We start from the raw sequence: 21,390 nt of genomic DNA on the forward strand, positions 1-21,390 counted from the left end.
TAGAGTACCAAGCATGAGTAGGTGTGTGAGAAAACTCAGAAAATAAGAAATGGCAAAGATGTATGGTGAGAACCTGCAAAAGCAGTGGTACTTGATGAGTCCAGAGAGGAATGCTGGGGCCAGGAAACAGGATAGGAAGGGTTTTAGATGTAATGCTATTTAAAGGGCAATGGGAAGCCAGTGAAAAGTTTGAAACTGTGGAATGATATGATCATATTTGTGCTTTAGACAGATTTCCCTGGGTGCTACCTGGCAGTGTGGAAGGGAGAAACTGGAGGCATGAGGCAGGAGTCCAGGTGATATGAGAGTTGTCTTAAATAGTTGGAGGATGGGGAGAAGTAGACACATTTAAAGACAGAAAGAAGGAAAAACCAAAAAAATTTACCTGATTGGCCATGACAGGTGGAAAGAGGAAAGACAAGGATCACACCTTGGTTTCTGACTTGAGTAGATGATAGTGCTGTTTACTAAAGGCAACATGGGATCATTTAGAAATTGCTTCTAAATTAAAAATTTCCCACCATATCAGATCATTTGCTCCTCATAGATCCTGAAACTAGCTTTGATACACACTAGTGAAAACACCCAAATTATGAGAGCATACTCTTCCAAGAAATCAACACGAGTTCACAGTTGATGCAACACTGCTTTTATTGGGGGTTCAGGGGACATGTGACAAAGTCTCATAAAATGTCAACAAAGTCACATTTTGTGCTTGGCTACACTTAAAAAAAAACTGTTTATTTATGAGTCCACTTAATGAGAACTGTGTGAGATATGGCCAATGACCATCATTTTGAAAACAGGACGACCTGAGCCACCAGGAGGGCTAAGTGTGACAATGCCAGATATCTAAGCAGAAGTTTACAGCAGTCAAATATTCAGATCCTTCCAGACATCTAGATGCTTGCCCTTAAGTAGACACAGGTTAACTGACTCCTTCAAGACAAAATTGCGTTTTGAACTTCTGTGTTCTCCAGCTGACCACTTTATTAATCATTACTAAATGCCAACTGAAGGCAAAGGGGCTGGTAAAGAAGAGTGAGGTTTCCTCAGTTCTAGTTTTTTTGTTTGTTTGTTTTGTTTTGTTTTGCGATACGTGGGCCTCTCACTGTTGTGGCCTCTCCCGTTGCGGAGCACAGGCTCCGGACACGCAGGCTCAGAGGCCATGGCTCACGGGCCCAATCCGTGGCATGTGGGATCTTCCCGGACCGGGGCACGAACCTGTACCTCCTGCATCGGGAAGCGGACTCTCAACCACTGCACCACCAGGGAAGCGCCATTTCTAGTTTTTTATGGCTGAAGTATTCTTGAGTTAGTAACAATTAAAATAGCAAATAACCATTGATATTTTCAAAAAACATAAGGACTACTGAAACAGTCATGTTTAAATATTCATGCAGAAGCTCTTACAAATATATACTGTCCATAAAACTGGTTAAGAAAATGCTCATTAGAAGATCTGGTTTGTTTAGGTGAACTAAGAATGCCAAATAACTTAAGAATATCATTGAAGACATTGCACACGTAGCTTGGGCCATTGTGTGTTCTTTGTGGATGGATCATTGACAATTTCTGGAACTAAAGATGTCAGTTTGTAGCTAGCTAATTTTCACATTGAGGTGAGAAGCCAAAGAGGTGCAAAATTGAAGCAATCTACGAGGTACAATGCTCCCTGGTCACCCAGATAGAATGTTTTCACTGATCAAATTCAAGCTCACACTTCATTTAGACAGAGTGGAGAAGTTCAAGAGCCTCTGAGGGCGGCATGGTTTCCGGACCTAGCTCTGCTACACTTCAACGTGTGATCTTCCGTAAGTCACTCTAACTTTATGGATTTATCACATCTGTAGAAAAGGAACTTTAAGCTCTGTCCACCTCCTACTTTTAGTCTCAAGAAGTTGAGATTTCATGCTGATCGAAGTGAAGTTTCATCAGAGTCTGGCCCCCTCCCAAAAAATGGTCGAAAATGCTGATAAGACTCTACGCCCCAATTTTTTTCAATTTCTTTCATGAAAATACATTCCATCATGTGAGTTTAACCAGAAAACTGAAAAATTTGAGAAGCTAATTAAAGGAAATTGCTATTTATTTACTACAGAAAAATATCGAGGAATATAGAAGCGGTAATATTACAACGTTGGTAGCAATACTGTGACTTCGTGCGTTAGATCATGAGCTCTGCAATCGCAATTCTGATTGTGAACCCTGTATGTGGCAGTTTGGCAAGTTACTCAATCTCATTAAAAGTCAGGTTTCTTTGTGTAAAATGGGAATAAAAAACAACATCTATTTGGCAGGGTCGTTGTGAGGCTTAAGAGAGTTAACATAGAAAATGCTTAACATGTAGTGAGAACTCAATAAATATCCATTGTTACTAGGCTAAAAGAAAAATCACAAATCTTCATATCAGTTGCTTTAATGGAAGAAATATGATTATAATTCTAGGCTACCCCTAGGGAGGGAGGGGGAAGTGTGTGTGTGTGCAAAGTCTTCACCGTATATATATCTATACATTGGCACTGAAAGTCTGGGATGCAGTACACAAGACATGTATATTCATAATTCCTTAAAACCACCACGTAGACGTTTTCCTCTCTGACTTTTCTCACAATATTGCATCCATCTAAAGGCCTCTATTTTCTCCTTCCTTTCCAGTTATCTAAATCTTTAACAGCCTTTAAGATTCATCTTGTATTTTCCTCCTTTGGGAACTTTCTTCCCTAAACAGACCAGTTTGCCCAGCTTAAGGTGACCTCTGAGCTCCTTGTTTATATCTTTTGCTTTGTTTTGGTTTTGCTCTTATCAGTTGACCTGATTTGTTACTTATCTTTTCAAAAGTTTATGTGCCTCTGCCGCACTAGATTTAAACTCTTTAGAGGCACTGACCACATCTCACAGAACCTAGCTTGCCTGATAAAAAGAATGGTTGGTTGGTTGGTTGGCGTCAGCAGGATCTTGTATTTCTATGCCACAGTCTGAGTTCTCACCATTATTTTATCCTTTGGATTGCCTCCCACTATTTCGTTATTTCAAAAGAACTTTATATTCTTTAAGTCACTCTGAAGGTCAAACTTGGTGTGTGGCTAACATTCAATTTACTTCCGGCATGAACAACTTTCTATTTTAAAAACTGGTGCATTAATAAGTATATTCATTCATACTTGAAAAAAAGTTTTTTAAAAATGAATGTCACACAGAATTTAAATACAAAGAGAGGAATACACATGACGAAGGGAAAGTCCTTGGCTCCTTTGAAATCTAGATGTCACTCTTAAGTGTTTCTGTTTCTTGAAAAGCTTGCCTCTTGTTCTGAGATTCTATTGGCTGAAGCTGCAGCATGTGGGTGTGTCGCTTGGCAGGAGAGGTGTCTTCAGGTGATCGCTTTCTTTGTTTCAACTTCACAGTCGGCTTGAGCGTCCATCAGGACAGCAGTCTCTGTGGTCTGTGTCCTTTCACTGGGGAGACATTCCTGAGGAGGGGGGACTATAGGACCAGCTGAAAGGACATCAACACGACTAAAAAAATAACAGAACACATCGCAGAAGGTTATCACATTGACTCTTTAATACAAATAGAGGAATGTTATGATACTTTGAGAGCCATGCTATTTCTAACTATGAGTGAAATGCTGCATCACCAGAAAAACGGAGCTTGCTCATTGTTCATCTTCTTGTTCAGGAATCAGTCAAGCAACAGCATTGCTTGAGAGTGTGTGAGAGCACCACGATCCTCGCTCTGGGAGAATGCGCTCCGTAAGAATAACTTCAGGTTTATCCAACAGGCAACTTACTGAAATAGGACACGGAGGAAAACAACAAAAGAACACAGGACATTAAGGACACATTCAACTAAATCTAAAGACTACATGCAAAATAAAATAAGTAAGGGCACATCAGTGCTTAGCAATGTAGGAGTGAACGGAGTCACTAGAACGGTTAGGAGTTGATGTCAATTCCTTGTATGTGTCTTTGTATTTCTAGTGCCTGGCTCAGAGGATGACACATGGTGCCCCCTGAAAGAAAGAATGAAAGGGACCACCAAAGGGAGGGAGGGAAAGAGGAAGGGAGGAAGGAAGGGAGGGAGGGAGAGAGGGAGGGAGGGAGGAAGGAGGGAGGGAGAAAGGGAAAAAGGAAAGGGAGGGAACAAGGGAGAGAGGGAGGAAGGAAAGGAGAAAAAAAGAGAGAGAGAGAAGGAAGGAAGGGAGAAAGGGAGGGGAGAGACAGAGAAAGAATGAAGGAGGAGGGAGGAAGAGAAAGTGAGAAAGAAAAGAAAGGTTTCTGAAATGTAGAAGAGGTGGAGAGGCAGAGCGTGCAGAGAGGACAAGCTTGGGTGAGAGCGTATTCAAAGACCTGGAAGCCTGGAAGAGTGGGCTCCCTTAATTCAAGAAGAGCTTATACATGGTTTGAGAAAATGGGCGGGGCGATTTTCAGGAGGTTTTGAACACGTTAAGATTTAATTTGGGAAGGGTGTGACGACTGTAGGCTTTTGAAGGGGATAGTAACATGATATAAATGCATCAAGTAGAAAGGGGAAACTGAAACTCAAAGATGTCAACCCAATGGCAAAAAACCAAAGGATATTGCAAGCAATTAATGAAGGCAGAAGGACTAAAGAATATGGTCTTAAAATAGAAAGGCAGGTGCTCCTCTGGGTTTCTTCTATGTTAATGTTGAAGGAAATGGGCTTAGATCTCAGATCAAGAAATTCCTTCTCCCACTGTGTAGCTTTTCTCATTCTTCGCCTGTTCCTCTTTTCTGTCCCTGCCCTTCCTGAAACTTCAGTCTTCACTGCTTTAGCATCAAGGCAAAATATGTAGTAAGTACAGCGCCTGGAAGTAGGATCAAATAAAACTTTAAAGGGCAGCTGTTGGTGCAAATAGACTGCGGATTCAAGGGTCCTGAAATTGTTCTTATACCTCTATAAGAATCGCTTCAAAAATTCCCTGCTGGAGAAGAGTTAGAGACCAACTAATCCAACCCACTTATTTTACAGACAAGGATATTTCGGAAGAGCCGTATTAATGTTTCTTTCATTCTACAAAAGTTATGAATGCAGTATACTTTGCAGGTGGACCTGAAATTAACTAAAGCCTTTATTGTCAGCTTCTTCATTACGCTAGCACAATGAAGATGCATAGTGAGTTAGGTACATCAAAAGGGATTTACTACCACACACCCCTCTTTCTGCACTAAACGCTTTGGACACATCGAAAATGTTGGTTCTCTTTCTAGACGGCAGGTATAATATATATATATTTCCAAAAACCAGTAAAATACCCTACTGTTAAATATTGTTAATAGATATTTTTCTGTTCTGATCAAGCATGCAAAACTGATCCTGGATGAGTAATTAAATATACATCTTACAGATTTTAGAATTTATTATTTTGTGAACATAGAATGGGAGGGTGGGGTGCTAAGCTTTTGATACATGTGTATGAGACTCATTTGTGCATCAACTAAAATGCAACAAGGAAGGATGCGTCACAAAATTCTTCTGTGACTCCTTTGGGTAGCTAATAATGCAAAGCTCTTGCATACATCAGCAGATGAAAAGTAAATCAACGTATTGTTTTGGTGTTGCATAGATATAGCCCATGCATAATGTCTCTGGACCCCATCAGCAAAGTGAATTTTGAGGAATAAATAGTATAAACATGCAAAGCACCATACTCCAGGTGTCTCTTATGAGTCAAAAGTTTAACAAATCAGCTTTCTTTGGAGCCTGTGACTACTTAATTGGAATGAGTTATATCTTGTATCATCTTAACATGAGCCTCCCTTGGAATCCTCTTTGTCTCCTGAACGTATAAGCATAAATTGGGACCTGGCATTGCCTTGCTTGAGGTCCCTCTGTGATCTGATGGGGATGATTCTCTAAATTTATATCAGAAGCATCTCCACCCACTGAGCACACAGCAAGTGCCAAGTGCCAGGCTGACCAATCCCCTCACTGTTGCTCTGCCTGGATCGTGCCTTAATGGCTAGATCTTCAGGGTCAGCTCCTTGGTGTGCTGGGGTCTCCAGTCCAGGAGACACCATATTGAGACACCAAAAGGGAAAGTGATATGAGTGCATAAGTGACCTGAGGCAGAGTTTCAGTTATTCATCATGTGCCACGCAAAGTGGAGGAAAAATAGAAAAGAAGTTGTTTGTTATTGTTATGATTTTGATTACTTTGATTAAATTAAGATTATTATCTCTACCTAAGGCCATTTCCCTGTCATTTTATCTCATTATTCTAATAAAGGAAATGGATATCTTATGAATACGATTTACTGTTCTAACATTCTCCATTACTTCGAGTTGCCCAAAGTCAAGATAAAGACTAAATCAGTACAGAGCAGCAAGTATTTTACAAATAATGCAAGTATCCACAATGATAACCCTTTTAGCAATCGTTAGTTTCCAACATCTAGGTCAGACACATTCATTCTTGCATGGGAACACAGAGTTCTTTGATTCTTATATTAATTAACAAGGAGTTAAAAAAAATAAAAGCTGACTTTAAAAACATTCTACTCAGGAGCCATTTCAAATGAGGAGAAATGCCCAAGGGGGGGGGGGGGGAAATCTCAAGTAGGCAACATGTAAAGCAACACACAACTATATGCACATTAGTATAATTACACATTGCAAATTATATCGGATGTATCTAATATCTAATTTTTTGAAAGCTGATTCCACTTGAGATTTCAATAACAGCATCAACATTTTGCAGGTGGCTCCTTCTGTGTAGTATCCAAAGGGAATTATTCCTCTAATGTGCTTACAGCCCTCTTGTAAAAGCTGAAGCTCTTCCTTAAAGGACCAATGAACAATGAACATTGGGAATATTACCTTGATGGATAAAGCAAGAGGGGAGGGGTCCACCAAAGATAATGTTCAGCATATGGTTATTTATTCTGTTCCTTCTGTGCAGAGGATCCTTATTTGCTTCAAGCAATAAGAAAAAAACTTAAACAAGAGCCTCATTAGAAAATGTGGGGAAGGCTCCATACATATTCTGAGGCAATGATATGAAAAGCTAAGGGATTGATGATTTTTTAGATCAATCGCTAAAAGAGAAGTGTGCAAGAGAATGGCAGATTATACCTTGGACTGAAAAGAGAGACTGCCCTACATTCAATTCTGCTCTGTTAAAACATATGACTAATTTGTCCTAAAGACGACACCAGGTCAAAGCTCCATTTTGAAGAATAGGCTTTTGTCCTCATCTTTCTGTATCAAACAATCAATCATCAAATAACCAAATACATATTTGTGATCTTGGAGAATGGAGCATATTATTCAAGTTGATTGGATCCATTTTCTTGATTCCTCCTTAAAGAACTTTCTGCTAATTAACCAGGGTTACTATTGAATTATTTAATTATCTTCACTTTTGTGCAATGAAATATGTTGTCATATCACATACTTTATCACGCTGTTGCTGTTCATATTTAATGATGCCTCTATAGTTAGCAGTTTCCTTTGTTCTGCTCAGTAAGTGGTTTTAGAAAAGGGGGTGGGCGGGGAAGGAGGAGCCTTGGGGTTTGTAAAATACAATCATACATTCCTGGTGCACATGCAAAACTTTGTGCATTTACATGAATTTCTTTTTCAAAATCAAGTTGCAATTCCATTTGGAATAAGCTAAGAGGCACATGTCGGTGACTTCAAATGCAGCCAGAGCAATATTCCTATACCTTGAACATCTCTCCAGTGTATTTCCACTGCAGTGCAGTGGTAAAACGACGACTTAATTTTTTTTTTTAATCAGCAAGGAATGTCTTTAACAAGGAAGAAGTAAATTATGATAATTACTCTGAATGGTCGGATCCTTGAGCATTACTAATTAGCATTTATTGCCTGGATTATAGAACAATACATGTGAAACCGAACTGCGATTGCTCTTTTACATCCAAGAACTGGAAAAGGCAGTGGAGCAAGAGGCAGTATCATCAGTGGTTGAGTCAGTGGTTTTACATCTCCTTGAGAGTGTGCAGAATTCCTCGTTTGTTTGTTTTCTTTTTTGAAATATACAAATGTGGTCCTTGATATTTATGGCCCATTCATTTTGTGTGTGAGGCACATATTTACATATGATATCATAGTCATGGGAGACTAATGAGAGGAGAAACATTTTGGCTATGATGTCATTTTGGGACAATTTTATCCATTGTGAGAGTTTAACAGTAAAGAGCGTAAAACTCGCCGTTTCATAAAAGTATGAATTTTTCTGTAGAAATTTTGACTTAAAAAGGAAACAAAGAACTCAGTTCTTAGTGACAAAAATTTTACATTCACCTCCCACTTTCTCTTAGGAGGCCTACAGTTGAAAATAATTGAGAAAAGGCAATTGGTCTCTGGTTTAAGATCCTTTTTTTTCATTAGGAATTTGTAAAAAAATAGGATTCTGAAATTAGAAATAAGTGAGGTATTAATCAACAGACCAACAACACTCCTGTAAATAAATGCCACTCACATAATTTGGCAACTGGATTTCCTAAATAACCCGGTAGGTAGGAGAGAAAGAGGGAGAATTAACCATTCATCATTCTCGCTGCAGACTCACCGTTTTCCTCCACACCCCATTACAGCGAATGAAAAGAAAAAAAAATCATAAAATAAAGTCGGTACTAAATACAGTCACTAGTCTTCTGAATACCTTTATGGATTCCCTACCCTGATCCTTTTTAGTTTGAAAGAATAAGTTTGGCTAAATCTGTGAGGAGATTAAACAGACTGGTGATAAAAATTAATTCTGCTGAATGAGCAAATGCATTTGGATTGCAGAGATGCAAATAAGATAATACTTTTCTTTTCCTTTGACATACCAAGAGGATTAGTTTAGAATGTTAAATTTGATTTTATTAGAATATATTAGCAGTGTTTTAATTAATACCAATCAAACATTTTCTTTCCCTGGGGCTTGATGTGTTCCTAACGCTTTCTAAATCATCTGTGCTTTATACATCCAAAAAAAAAAAAAAAGAAAAAGAAAAAAGGAAAAACCAACCACCAAATTACCAAAGCCTTTTGTTACATGCTTCATAATTTTACTGTATTCAACAGAAGACTATGAGCTGTTTACCTAAAGGTGTCTTGCCCATAAAATTAGTTCCCAGGTGCTGGGTTTAAAATGAGTCCTGTTCACTTGTACAGTTGATTTTTTTTTTAAGGTTGAATTAGAGACTTGAAAAATAAACATCTTCTGTGTTTTTCTTTTGGGGAAAAATGTTGCAAAAGGAGTTTTGGCTGGTTCATCTTACTCTTGGCTTTATTCTCTCTAGAGCTTCCTAGAGCTGTTAAATTTCCAACTGCATTGGTTTTAAGCTGGCACTTCTTTGGAAACAGAGGCAAAAAAGGAATGAAAAAAAAAGGTGGGGCGGGGGGGAATCTAGTTAAAAATACGGTGAACCAGTGTACCCTGTGAACTGAATTGTAACTGTGTGCTGCAAGGAAGTGCTGCATTGCATTTCACTCCTGACCCCTCTCCTTTTCTCTCAAGCTTCCTGTCCTTCTGTGTCCGAAAGCTCCAGTTCACTTCTTTCTCTTTTCTTCCCGCAATGCACCCCCCACCCCCAATTTCCCTGCCTTATTTTTTTTTTTTATCTGCCAAGCTGGATTTGCACTTTTAAAGATCAGTATCAATAATGCCCTGCTTGTTTCGGTGGCACTCTCCCTTTAAAAGACAGCCCCCTCTAATTGATGCGTCTGGGCTAGTCTAGACTGGTAGTGATTGAACCAACCACCAATTATGTTATTCATTTCACTGAACTTCACTGATGGGCTTGGTGAGGAAGAAGGGGTGTTGAGAAATCTGCCCTTATACTGAAGCACTTCCCTGCTGAAATATAAAATCTCGTGTGTCGTTACGCACTCCTAAATGCCTGTATGATCAATCCTATGATAGCAACCTTAGGACATGAGCAATCCAGGTGAAAACATGTAAAAAAACCGAAAGAGTGCCTTGCAATATAAACTGTATCACTTGTATTAAATTACTATGCTGTTATCATTTAAAAATCACAGAAGAATTACATCCAGCATGCTTTTATTGATCCCTGCATACAGTTTCATAGAATAAGATGCAGCTATATTTTGACCTCAAAAAGCACCAAATGTTTGGCAAATACTTGATATGAATCAAGTGGTAATTATATATCCATAAGTTAAATATATGCCTTTCCATAATTTCCAAATGCCTATGCATGCACATCAGCTAAGATGGGGGAAAATCATTAATCCATCGTATGGAAACCAAAAGATAACTTGAAAATCAAATAGCTCTTTTCTCTGACGCATATTCAGGCTACCAAAGGCTTGAAAGTAATATTTAAACATTACAACTACTAGGAGGTTTCGACAAAAAGCACAATGCAATTGTTGCACAATTCGTTTTCTCAATTCAGTTTTCTGATACAAAATGGTTTCTTGACTACGATTTGGAGTCAATGACTAAAATGGCAATAAACACTTAAAAAAAGAAAAGCAGGAAAAGAACAGTTTCCTTAACCTTCGGCAACGTATAAAACAAGGTTATAACCGACATAAAGTCTTTAAAAGAAGAAAGCATTTGAAGTCAGGGTTGACTTAGGTATTTTCCAAAAATAGAAGATAAATGCTGGCTCAAGAATACTAAAATGGTTTAAATGAAATTGTATACTGGAATTTTTCACAACAAAGAAAAGGTAAGTTACTGTTTCTCTTCTCTAACTATGAGATAGATCTAAATCACCGAGATTCTTGTGGTATCAAAAGTTACATTTTTAGAAAACTGCAAACTAGGTAATGCTAACAATTACCTTAAGAGAAGATTATTTTAACTGTACAGTTTGGTGTTATAAATAACTTCGTTGGATTATATAAATCCTGATCAATTTTTTCCAATTTTTAAATAAAAAATAGGCATTGATAACTTCTAAATGATACAGTAATTGTGTGCGTGCGCTGTTTCCTTTTATATGTTTAAAAATATATATTTCCTTTTATTTCTTTCCTTTTATATGTTTAGAAAATACATTTCCAATCCTTATTACTTTTAAACTCATTGGGTATAACATTTTAAAATAGGTGTCAGGCAAGGAAGCTATAACCTCTCCTTTTATTTTATTTTTTAAAATCTTGCCAAGTAATACAAATTTAATCTTTGTTAACACCATAAATTTCACCCTTCTTGCAAGTCTAGCAAGAGTGGAATTTTTAGCCTACTGATATTTTAGCTCACACTACTGGTTCGTCCCTATTTGCGTCTGTGTGTTCACTGTCCAGCCATATATGATACACATATGTGGGCAATGAATATATACTCTATCCACATGCCCATTTTAATTGGGCACAATTTTAAGATTAACTGTTGAGTTGAAAAGTTGGAGGCATGGGGCATGCTGGGACTTCAGCTGATATGTTCTGAGGTCAAGCACCAGGTACTGAGCTGTTCTTGTTACGCTCGGGTAGTACTGCGTGTTGCTCTCAAGGAAAAGACCGGGGTAGGTGAGTTCCACAAGCCTCAGGCATCAATAATAAACATGCGTACACATCGCAGCCAACACGCTATTATCACACAATATATACCTACTTTAACAGAAATCCAGGAGCTGCCACTTTTCTGGTCACCTGATCTCACCTAACAATGAAAACCTCAGAGGTGCACTCAAGCACTTCAGACAAACTTTCTTTTCTTTTGTTTTTGCTTCAGAGAAAAAAAAAGTTCCACCAAATTTCCAGGATGCAAAGGCACGGCTCGCAGCTCCCAAGAGCCTAACCCGTGGATTGAAACGGTAAACATCACAAGTTAGGGTCTCAGGGATTGAGAGGAGCGCGCTAAATTGTTCTTTCTTGAGACAAAACAAAGCAAAACAGGAATGACAAGCGATTTCTGTTCGAGGTTCACGACTAAAAGACAACAAACAGGTGGCAGGATATTCCCTCGCTCTCTAAGCTGCCTTCCTTCACAAAATTTGGATTCCACGTAAGTATAGTAGATACATACAAACGTACGCAGCGTCTGTGGGCGCATATACATACCTGAACATACAATCGCCAGTCTATCAGAGAAAACTCTTTGAAGCTTTGGGCAAAAGAGTTTACTAAAATGGAAAACAATATGAATAGACTCAGAAATGCCCCCGTTTTTCAAACCACGGTCTACAATCAAGATTAAACGTCAAAGCTTTAATTTACAACTAGCACCAATGACGGTAAAGAAAATCCGAGGCATCTCTTCCCCCCTGGGCGAGCATGCCGCATGCAAAACCATCCAAATCAGGTTTCGAGAAGGAGAAGACCAAGCAGTAGGATTTGGAGGCTTGGAAAGTATACGTACGAAGAGCGTCTGAAACTCACCCATTGGAAGTGGAGTCGGGCTGCAGCCTCCAGTAGCACCGTCCGGGCCAGGGGGGGAAATGTGAGCTGCAGGGCGCTTGCCTGGGCGAGGTGTTTCAATAGAGGGCTGAGAACTGGGCAGGGAGGGGGAGGCGGGGGCAGGAAGCGATACACCAAATCTAGAGACTGTAACTCTGTAGTTCATGCTTTGACGAGAGAGGGGGGCAAAAAGGTTGATTCGGTGGGAGTGGACGGAGGGAATGGGACTGATTAAATTTTGAGAATATTCAGTTAAAAATTCAAAAAAAATGTTTTTCGAAGAATGAGAACCCTCCCCAGGGCTGCTTTTCAAATTTTCCTCCTTCTTTCTTTAGCGTGCACTTTGCCAGTCCTGCGAAGGGCCTCCTGTGCATCAGCTGCTTGGCTGAAGCCAAGGCCAAATCACCCCGAGCCAGCACCAGGCTGTCACTTGGTCGAGGCGAGTGGGAAGGGGTGGGCGCGAGCCGGGGAGGCGCATCTCCCCCGCCCCACTCCCGCCGCGGATCCTTTGAAGCCGTTTGCCAATATTTCGGAGGAATCCGAAGCACAATTCCCCTCCATCTTCGCAGACAGCTACGGGCTCTGTACCTGATAGATCGTCGCTTCCCCGCGTCTGCCTGGAAGCTGGGCTTTCCTCTGCGGAGATGGCTTCTAGTGCCGCCTCCAAAAATGAAACGAAAGGGAGGGGAAGTGGGTGGGAAGATGACTCTTTAAAATTTTTTTCTTCCCCTTTTTTTCTTTCCTTCTGTTTCCTTTCCTTTCCTCCTTCTTTTTCTTCTTTTATTCCAGCCTGAGCAAGGTGGATGGATGGCTAGTCAAAGAGAATGACAAAGCAGCCCCAGCAAGGAAGGCACTGGAGGGGGCCTCGGGCACTTAGGAAAAATGCTAAATATTTTGTATATATTTCCATATGCAACTAAAAACCGTTAAAGTTCCAGGATCTACCCCCCTCTGCCACCCCACCCCGCCTTGCAAAATAGAATCAGAAGAGCAAGACAGCTATATTATGTCTCTTTTCCCTCTGTACAGGGTTATTCAACATCCCACCCCCACCCCCCCACCCCATCTTCAAGACAACTTTTTTTTCTCACCTCTGTAGGTTCTTCGCAGGCACAATCCTCTGTTCAGTTCAGGGTCTCTCCTTTTTCTCTCCCTTCCCTTTCCCTTTTCCTCTCAGAAAAGCTAGTCCGTCATCATCCTACCTAGCTTCTCTCTCTCTCTCTCTCTCAACCTCTCTCCCTTTTTCTTTTACTGTTAAAAACATAATAATAATGGCCCTTTCGACATAGCAGCATGAAGTGGCTGCCTTTGAGAAAGCACATTTAATCTTTACTGGCTCCCCTAGGCTTCAGTGAAGAACGAGAAGGCAAGAAAAAAAGGGAGAGAGAGGAAAAAAAGATTGTAAGGGAGGCTGCTGACGGACAGCAAGCATCAGGCACAAATCAGCGACAAGTTGAATTTTCCTAGACCACACTGCCCCCTTTCTTCTCGGTTCTCTCCCTGGGCTCCTGGAAAGCCCGAGTGTCTGGTTACAGGAGGCAATGGGTCTCCTTTTGCCAACCATGGTGCAGATTCCTCGCATGCCTGCTTAAATCTCTGGCAGAGTAAGGAATCAATATCCCCCTCTAATCACCTTTAGCTCTTCTAGGGCTTCTGAGAACCCACTTCGCGCTCCTCACTGCTCCCCCCGCCCTGCCGGGCTCCTCCATACAAAGCTTGCCGTCGTCCTGTCATTTCTCACTTCCTTCCATATCTTGGAGGCAAGCCTCTCTTCTAATATCCTCTCGCCCGCTCCTTCTCTCTGCTGTCGTGTGTCTCATCCCTGACTCCCAGCACCGGATGCACTAAGGCTTCTGCCTGACTACTAATGAGACCAAAAATACACCAGCAGGTCAGGGGGAAGACCAGACACTGTGTTATACAAATACAAAAAAAAATCCTCAGCCCTGCTAGACCCAGAGATCAGGTATCACATTTTCTAAAAGGGAAGAAAAAAGGGGGTGGGTGGGGTGGAGTGAAAACGAGAGACCACAGTGCAGATCTCTGCCTAATTGTTCCACATCCCATGGGCATTTAAAACACGCATGCATGTGTGAGTGCAGGTGATGTATTTGGGGAAGCTGGGTGGGTTTTCTTTATGGACAGAAAGTCAACAATGCCCAAAGACTTCTTTGAAATCGGCATTTAGAGGGATAAAAGAGCAGTGATTCAAATCTATATTTAAAGTACGCAGACACTCTATTAAGGCATGTGATGACTACAATGCTAAAAATCTCTTTCTTTTCAATGGCTGGGTTTTTACGCATTGACTCTGTTTGCCATGTGTACTAATTTACCACTTACATTCCCTTGGATTTGGAAATGAACTTATCAGTGACTGTAGCTCATCCCAACCCTTCGCTTCTACTGCAGACATTTTTCCTTATTCCTGAAGCATTTCTCCTCGAACGTCCATCAGTTCTGTGCACACTTCATTGATCAGCCTAAAGTCCCTTGATCATGATAAGTAATCATTCAGACGACAAAAAAAAAAAAAAAAAAAAGTGGCGCAAGAAAAAAAATGAAAGACATCCTGAATTGACCAAGGGAGCATATCCTATCATTTCTGTGGGCACACATCTTAAAAGCTCGGCTACAGGAGGATTTTGTAAAGCAGGTAGCTCTCGAAAATTAGGGTCTCTACCTATCTGTACACACAGTGGGTATACTGCCATCTTCACCCAATTTTCGTGGCTAGAATCATGCAGACAACAGGCAGTGCTGTGTTAAATATAATGCTGGGCTCTGTAAAGAGCAAGGAAGGGAGGGAGGTAGCTGAGGATGCAGGTTTCTTCCAAGTCGATGTTTTTAAAAGGTAGTTTCTTTGTGCTCAACTCAGATATTGTGCTTTGTCTCTGACTGTGAGACCTGCAGAAGCACGGCTGGATGCCAAGGAAAAGGAGAAGAAAAAGCACAAACGAGAAGGAGACACAGAGAGAAGAACAAGGGAGAGGGAGGAGAGGAGGAGAGAGGAAAGGAGAAAAAATTGAGGCAAAAAGAGAAAGACCTACAATCATGGTGTTGGGTTTCCTTTAATACCTTTTTTTTTTCTCTTTCTCATTATTGGGAAGGAGAAAGAGATGGTTGGCAGGGGTTGGAGACTGGGTTAGAATCTTTTTCAGATTTGGCTAAAAGGGTGTTTGCACTAGACTGATGGAGAGAAAGAAACATGCTAGAATAATCATAAAGGGTGGAGCTGTCAAAAAAAAATCTTTGACTCACTGGGTGCCTCCCTGTAACGCCAAAATGAATCATTCCTAAGGAGAATCATCAATTGTCTTAGTGGTCTTGTATATGAAGTCCAGATTATGGGAATCATGGTTGTACTCATCTTCAAGAAGGAAAGGTAGATGGAGAATGACATTTCCTGAGATTCTCTGAAACCTCTAGATATTTGCAACAATGGTTCAGCATGATTTTCACACACTGAGCTAATTTGTCCCTGTCTGTACTCACTCAGGTTATCAAGACATACAAATATGTGACTTATAAAAGTTTTGCTATGAACACATCATTTTCTCTATACAACTCAGCCATGTCTTTGGAGGATACTTATTTCAAGCAGTTAACACCTGACCCCAATTTCTGTGGGTAATTAGTGAGCTAGATAACCACACAAAGTGGGTAATTATTTAGTACCCAAGGGTATGCTAGAAGTGGGTAGTGGTTTTGTTAACAAAAGCACATTTCTAATTATTGTATCTATGATGGGTGTTTCAAAAATACCAGTTACTATATCAAGTGAACCATGATAAATAAGTGAACTATTTTGCTGTCCTTAGCACATATATGTGTATGTGTGTGTGTGTGTGTGTGTGTGTATTCTGTTACGGTTAATAATATTTACTGCTCCTGTATAGGGTGTTGTGAAGATTAATTAGGTAACATCTGTAAGACTCTCAGAGATGCAATGTGCTAAGGAACTTCTAAATACAGTATTATTATTGCTCTTACTACGTTGATGAATAATCCCAGGATGGGAGAAGCTGAGGGAGTAGATTTCAACTGGATTGAAAATATGCTGAGATCACAAATGTGATGAGTTTGATTACAGGGAGTGGTCTCCGACCTGACCGAGTGGAACACAGGCGGTAAGAGAAAAGAAAGGTAGATGCCATTTCATTTGTTTTATATTTTGGTTTTTTGGCCGGAGGCATGTGGGATCTTAGCTCCCTGACCAGGGCTCAAACCCGCACCCCCTGCATTGGAAGGCGAAGTCTTCACCACTGGACCACCAGGGAAGTCCCTGCCATTTCATTTGGATCAGAGGAGCCAGGCTGGGAGGGGAGGGGCAGAGGCAGGAGTCAGAGATGGGCCGGGAAGGAAGCTGAATCAGCCGGACCACACCCTCGTTCCCAAGTCTGTCTAGCCTTCCCTTTTGATGAGCAGCAAATAGGCACAAAAATCCCCAAAGAAGACATCCATGCCAGTCCTGGGACAAATTCATCACAATTACAATCAATCAGCCGGCTATGTAGTATCTATTCTGGAGAAGAACCAGCAGTACAGATTATTTTCACAAATGCAGATATAGTTCCAAATATTAGAGTGTTGAGAACAGGCACACACAGACCAACTTCAGGTATCTTTAACCCGAGCTACAAACGGCAACGAAGAAGCGCTTTCTAATGCAATTGCTTTTATGAATCATCTGCAGGATAGGATATTATTAATTTCTGCAGAGGAAGAAAGAAAAATAAATAAAGAGGAAAGGAAAAGAAAAACGCATTGCTTTCAGGGACCCTAAATCTGGAGAGCAATCAAGCTTTGAAAACAAACAAGAACTTACTGCTTCTTTCTCTGTAAACGTCCATCTCCTTGAGCCCGGTGTCTGGCTGAGGCAGGACAGACAAGAGGCCTCTGGGATCCAAATCTTCAAGTAGGCTCACCACATTTTTTCTTTCAAAGCAAGGTTGTCTTGGGGATTAACCCTAGGAGTCTGGGAGATGTGAAGCATGTTGGGAGGGTGATGGGAAATACGCAAGGATATTGTATTCAGCCCAGTTTACGGTCTCTAGGGAATAGGAAAGGGAAAGGGCCCCATTAGTCGGCCAACAGGTACCACTGCTGAAATCTCTGCTTGGAGGACGGCCTCCAGGACACGTGTTTATGCTGTGATTGGAAGCCAGTGGTGTGCTGAGCTCATTTTAAGAGTTTGGGAGCAGAGGGAAAATTTCTCCAGAAGCCACCCAAGCCAGGCTTCTGACCTGAAGCCCAGTATTTGTCACCCCCTCCCTGAGCTCAGAACTACAAAGGCGGACTGGCATTCTCCAACCCGCCCAGCTCCATTCAAACCCACAGACTGTGCCAGACTGGCCCCACCTCCCACTGCAGCAAATTCTGTAGCCCTGCTCCATGCTGCCCTGTAAGGAGCCAGATTTCCACTTTAATTGTCCTACCTGGCCTTCTCCTCTGCCACTGCCCCTGGCTCTTGGTCCCTGGCATGGTTTCAAAGGCCCAATCAACTGCCTTCCCTCCCCCATCATCATTTTAAACATTTCTACTTCTCCCCTCCCCAAATGTTTAGGTCTAAAATCTTTTTATGTCTTAGAGTTTCTTTCATCTCTGGCCACCACCAACTCCTTTCTTTGGCCTCTCTCACTCTCTTGTCGGACATTTTTTTTTTTTTGTCATATTAAAATACAGTCCTATCTCATGTCTTGGACTGAAAACTCAAACCACAAGTCGGCTGCTGGCATGTCCCCCAACCCAGTCTTTCCCCAACCACATTAACATAGCCAGCAAGCCAATGCATCTCAGGGCACTTCCCAAAAGGTCACCTAAAAAGATCTGAAGCCAGTAGAGAATAGGGAGTGGGTGTGTGTGTGTTAATTGATCTAACTACATGAATGTAGCGGGAAAGGGTCTGATGTACATGGGTGAAAGGAAGAACAGAGGAAGGGAATCTGGTATATTTGTGATATTTAGGATAAAAGCAACAGAAGCTAATTATTACGAGAACATAAGGTAAAAATTATAGTTTTAGGTATGTATGCATGTGTGTGCACAAACACACACACAAATTGCTTCCACACATCACAATATCCTAAGACCATGTGATTACCTGCAAGGGTATTTACCGTACTGTGAACAGCGACAGGAAGGTGATACCTGGTCCTGTAGCTAAGAGCTGAACATGAAAGCCTTCTGGGATGGCTCTGAGGAGGAAGACAAACCTCTACAAGTCACCTGCCCCCTCCACCCTTGCGTGGGCTGGGAGGCTAAAAGAGGTAGCACCTCTCCCTTGCTTCCACCATGATTTCAAGCTCAGTATTGCTCTCTGACCCTCAAAATATTTGTGCTCTTAACCTTACTACTTAGGTACTTTTGCTTTACTGTTGCAATTCCGTTCTCTGTGACCCCTCTAAGCTGTTATTGGGCTTCTTCGATGTGCCAGACACTCACAGATAACTAGTATCTCATTTAATCCTCAAAACAGCCTTGAAAGCCATCACCAGTGTTTTACAGATGCAAAGGGTGAGGTTAGGAATTGCCCCTAGGATTTGAACCCAGGTCTAACTCCATAAGCATGATCTCTTCCTTTGCATCAGTACACTCTTTTATTGCCTGTCTCAGAGTAGATGACACTTTCTGCAGGTAACCTTCTCAAACTAGCCTAGTTTCTCCTTCTATGTAGTTTGCATAGCACCCTCCACTTTATCTTAGCATTTATTCATTCTTTTTCATTTAGTTCATTTTATTCAATAAATATTTACTGACTTGACTATATGTCAGGCCCTGTGCTGGGCAGTGTGATTTCCTTAGCTAGAGGAGAGAAGAAGATGCTCTGGTATTGGCACTGCCTAAATACTATCTCCACCTCCAAACTCGAAGGTGAATGAAGACAGGGGCTGTGACAGGGTCACGTTTGTATTCCCAGTATACAGCACCTGGCACACAGCAGGAGCTTGCCAAGCAGTTTTTGAATAAACTTTCACACTCACGTAAATGGGATTCTGATTGTTAACTTTTGGGGGGGGGGGCGGGAATTCATGTCTAAATAACCCTGGGAATAACGCTTAGTAAAATGCTACAGAAAAGTAGCATTTAATAAATGGTGAATTGCAGCCTTATTGTCCATGATGATACTCTGGCAGAGGTCCCACCTATACTCATGTTTGTGTTTCTGAAAAAGAGCAAATTGGTCTGTTTCATCTATTCTAAAAGTTCCAAAGGTGTGCTGTTGGAAGCCAGATGTACTTCATCTGAAATCTCACTGCTCTGGGGATTAGGAGGTAACATCAACTGATAAAGCATCCAAGATGACATGGTCGTGGAGGACCATCCTGAGCTACGTGCAGAGAGACATCTCTTACACTTCAGAGGGTGTGGGTAAGTCTAGATCTGAGACTGGCAACCCAGTTCAGATGCCCTCATTTCAGAAAAAGAGGTTGAGAAGCTAGAAATGGTTCGTGACCATTGGACCTAAAGGCTCCAGGGTTTTTCATAATGTGTCTGCTGACAAAGAGATTCAACAATTCCTTCTTTGGCCTAAGGAAAGAATATTTAAGTATGTATAAGTGGTATCCCAGGCAGGCTAGCTTCTCTGCTGGTCTTCATCTGTGAGGAATTCCTGTCTCTGAATAGAAGGCAAGGGGAATAGGATGGCATTCAATCTGTCCTTCGACAGGCATCCATGCATGTTCAGGGTTTAGGCACCACTGATTCAGTTACCATCTTCACTAGGCTGGGGTAATTTCCATTATATTAACCCAGAACACAGTTTCTAAAGATGCATCCTTGGGGGCTCGAGGCACCTCTCACGGGAGAGCTGGATGGAGTTTGTCTACTCCAGCCCATAAACTCTAAATGTGCTTTAGATGTGAACTATCTAACTTCTGTTGGCAAGAGTCCCTCGTCGATTGACAAAAACACTCCTTACTGTTCTTCCTAGGAAGGTGAGGAAGAGGAAGCTTAGTTATGCACTGTTTGGTTAGCAATGCCCTTTTTCCTAAAGCAATGACACTTTGAACTGGTAGGGAGCAGTGTCTGGTACAGGCAATCTGTAGTTCAGATCTCAAAAGGTCTCAAAAGGAGTCATCTGGCAGATTTTAGACCTTAAACCCACACCAGCTCCAAGGGTCTCAGACTGAGTAATGTCAAGCTAAATAGTTGGATTTTGGCTCAGTGAAAAAATAATTTTTTTTTGCTTTCCTTTAGCCTTTTAGGATATTAGGGAAAATCAATGGTGAGATAGATAATCCTTTAGTATATATATTTAACAACATTGTTTGATATAAATATATAAAATAATTCTCTCATCTCCTTATGCCTCATCAGGTGAGTTTCAGAGGACTTTTCCAGGTTTCTAGCTTAACGCCACAGAAGGGAGTTTATCTGATGGACCCATGTGGTTTGTGAAGTTCTCTGAAAGGTAATCTACTGTCCATTGCCTTGGGGCCCAACTCTCCCAATTTGTAGGAAGTACATCTCAATAGTCTTTAGGGTCTAGAAAAATAAAAGAGAAAATCTTTCATTCCTGTTAATAGTGGGTAAACTGAGAAAGAGAGAGAGGGAGCGGATCAAGACCCTTCTAAAAGGCGAGATCCCTATTACCTGGGCAGCAAGAGAATTGAACCCAACATTACAAAGATCATTATTCTTGGCTTATGTGTGTCATCTAAGAGCTAAGTTCTATTTTGGTCTAGGCTTCCTGCTCTTCAGTCATTAGGTTTAGGCTGGCAAGAAAAGAGGCATATTTCCACCCGCTGAGACTTTGGAAGATTGAGATTGCTAGGCTGAGAGTCTAGAGATGATATGCAACCAAGGCTACAGGCTAAGGACTTGGTCTTGAGTTTGCATATTTTTGGAAACTGCTACAAAGCCTGGAGGTTATGAGGGAAAGGAGAAAGGTGGGGGAAGAGTAAAGCTTTGGAAGCCAAGAGTTCTTATCTCACATTCAGTCCCATGGATGCCGTGGTTCTTAGAGGCATCTTTGCTGAGCAAAGTCATGCTCTTTAGAAGATTGGGCCCTTTTTATTGTGTTCTGGATCTCTGAGCA

General features: G+C 41.2%; 1 long non-coding RNA gene across 2 annotated transcripts; it reads right to left on the reverse strand.

Annotated features, from left to right (window-relative positions):
- Window positions 1-626: 626 nt before the first annotated feature.
- Window positions 627-14,193, reverse strand: LOC132493190 (uncharacterized). 2 transcript variants are annotated; one of them, XR_009532962.1, is made up of 4 exons: window positions 13,442-14,193; window positions 12,333-13,140; window positions 3,641-3,792; window positions 627-3,518 (listed from the first exon to the last, which is right to left on the reverse strand). It is a non-coding gene; the product is annotated as an uncharacterized LOC132493190 (long non-coding RNA). The 2 variants fall into 2 exon arrangements; XR_009532963.1 differs by having other exon boundaries at window positions 12,333-13,011; window positions 13,442-14,191.
- Between the last annotated feature and the right edge of the window lie 7,197 nt (window positions 14,194-21,390).

Source organism: Mesoplodon densirostris, chromosome 7, assembly GCF_025265405.1.
Source record: "Mesoplodon densirostris isolate mMesDen1 chromosome 7, mMesDen1 primary haplotype, whole genome shotgun sequence".
NCBI lineage: Eukaryota > Metazoa > Chordata > Mammalia > Artiodactyla > Ziphiidae > Mesoplodon > Mesoplodon densirostris.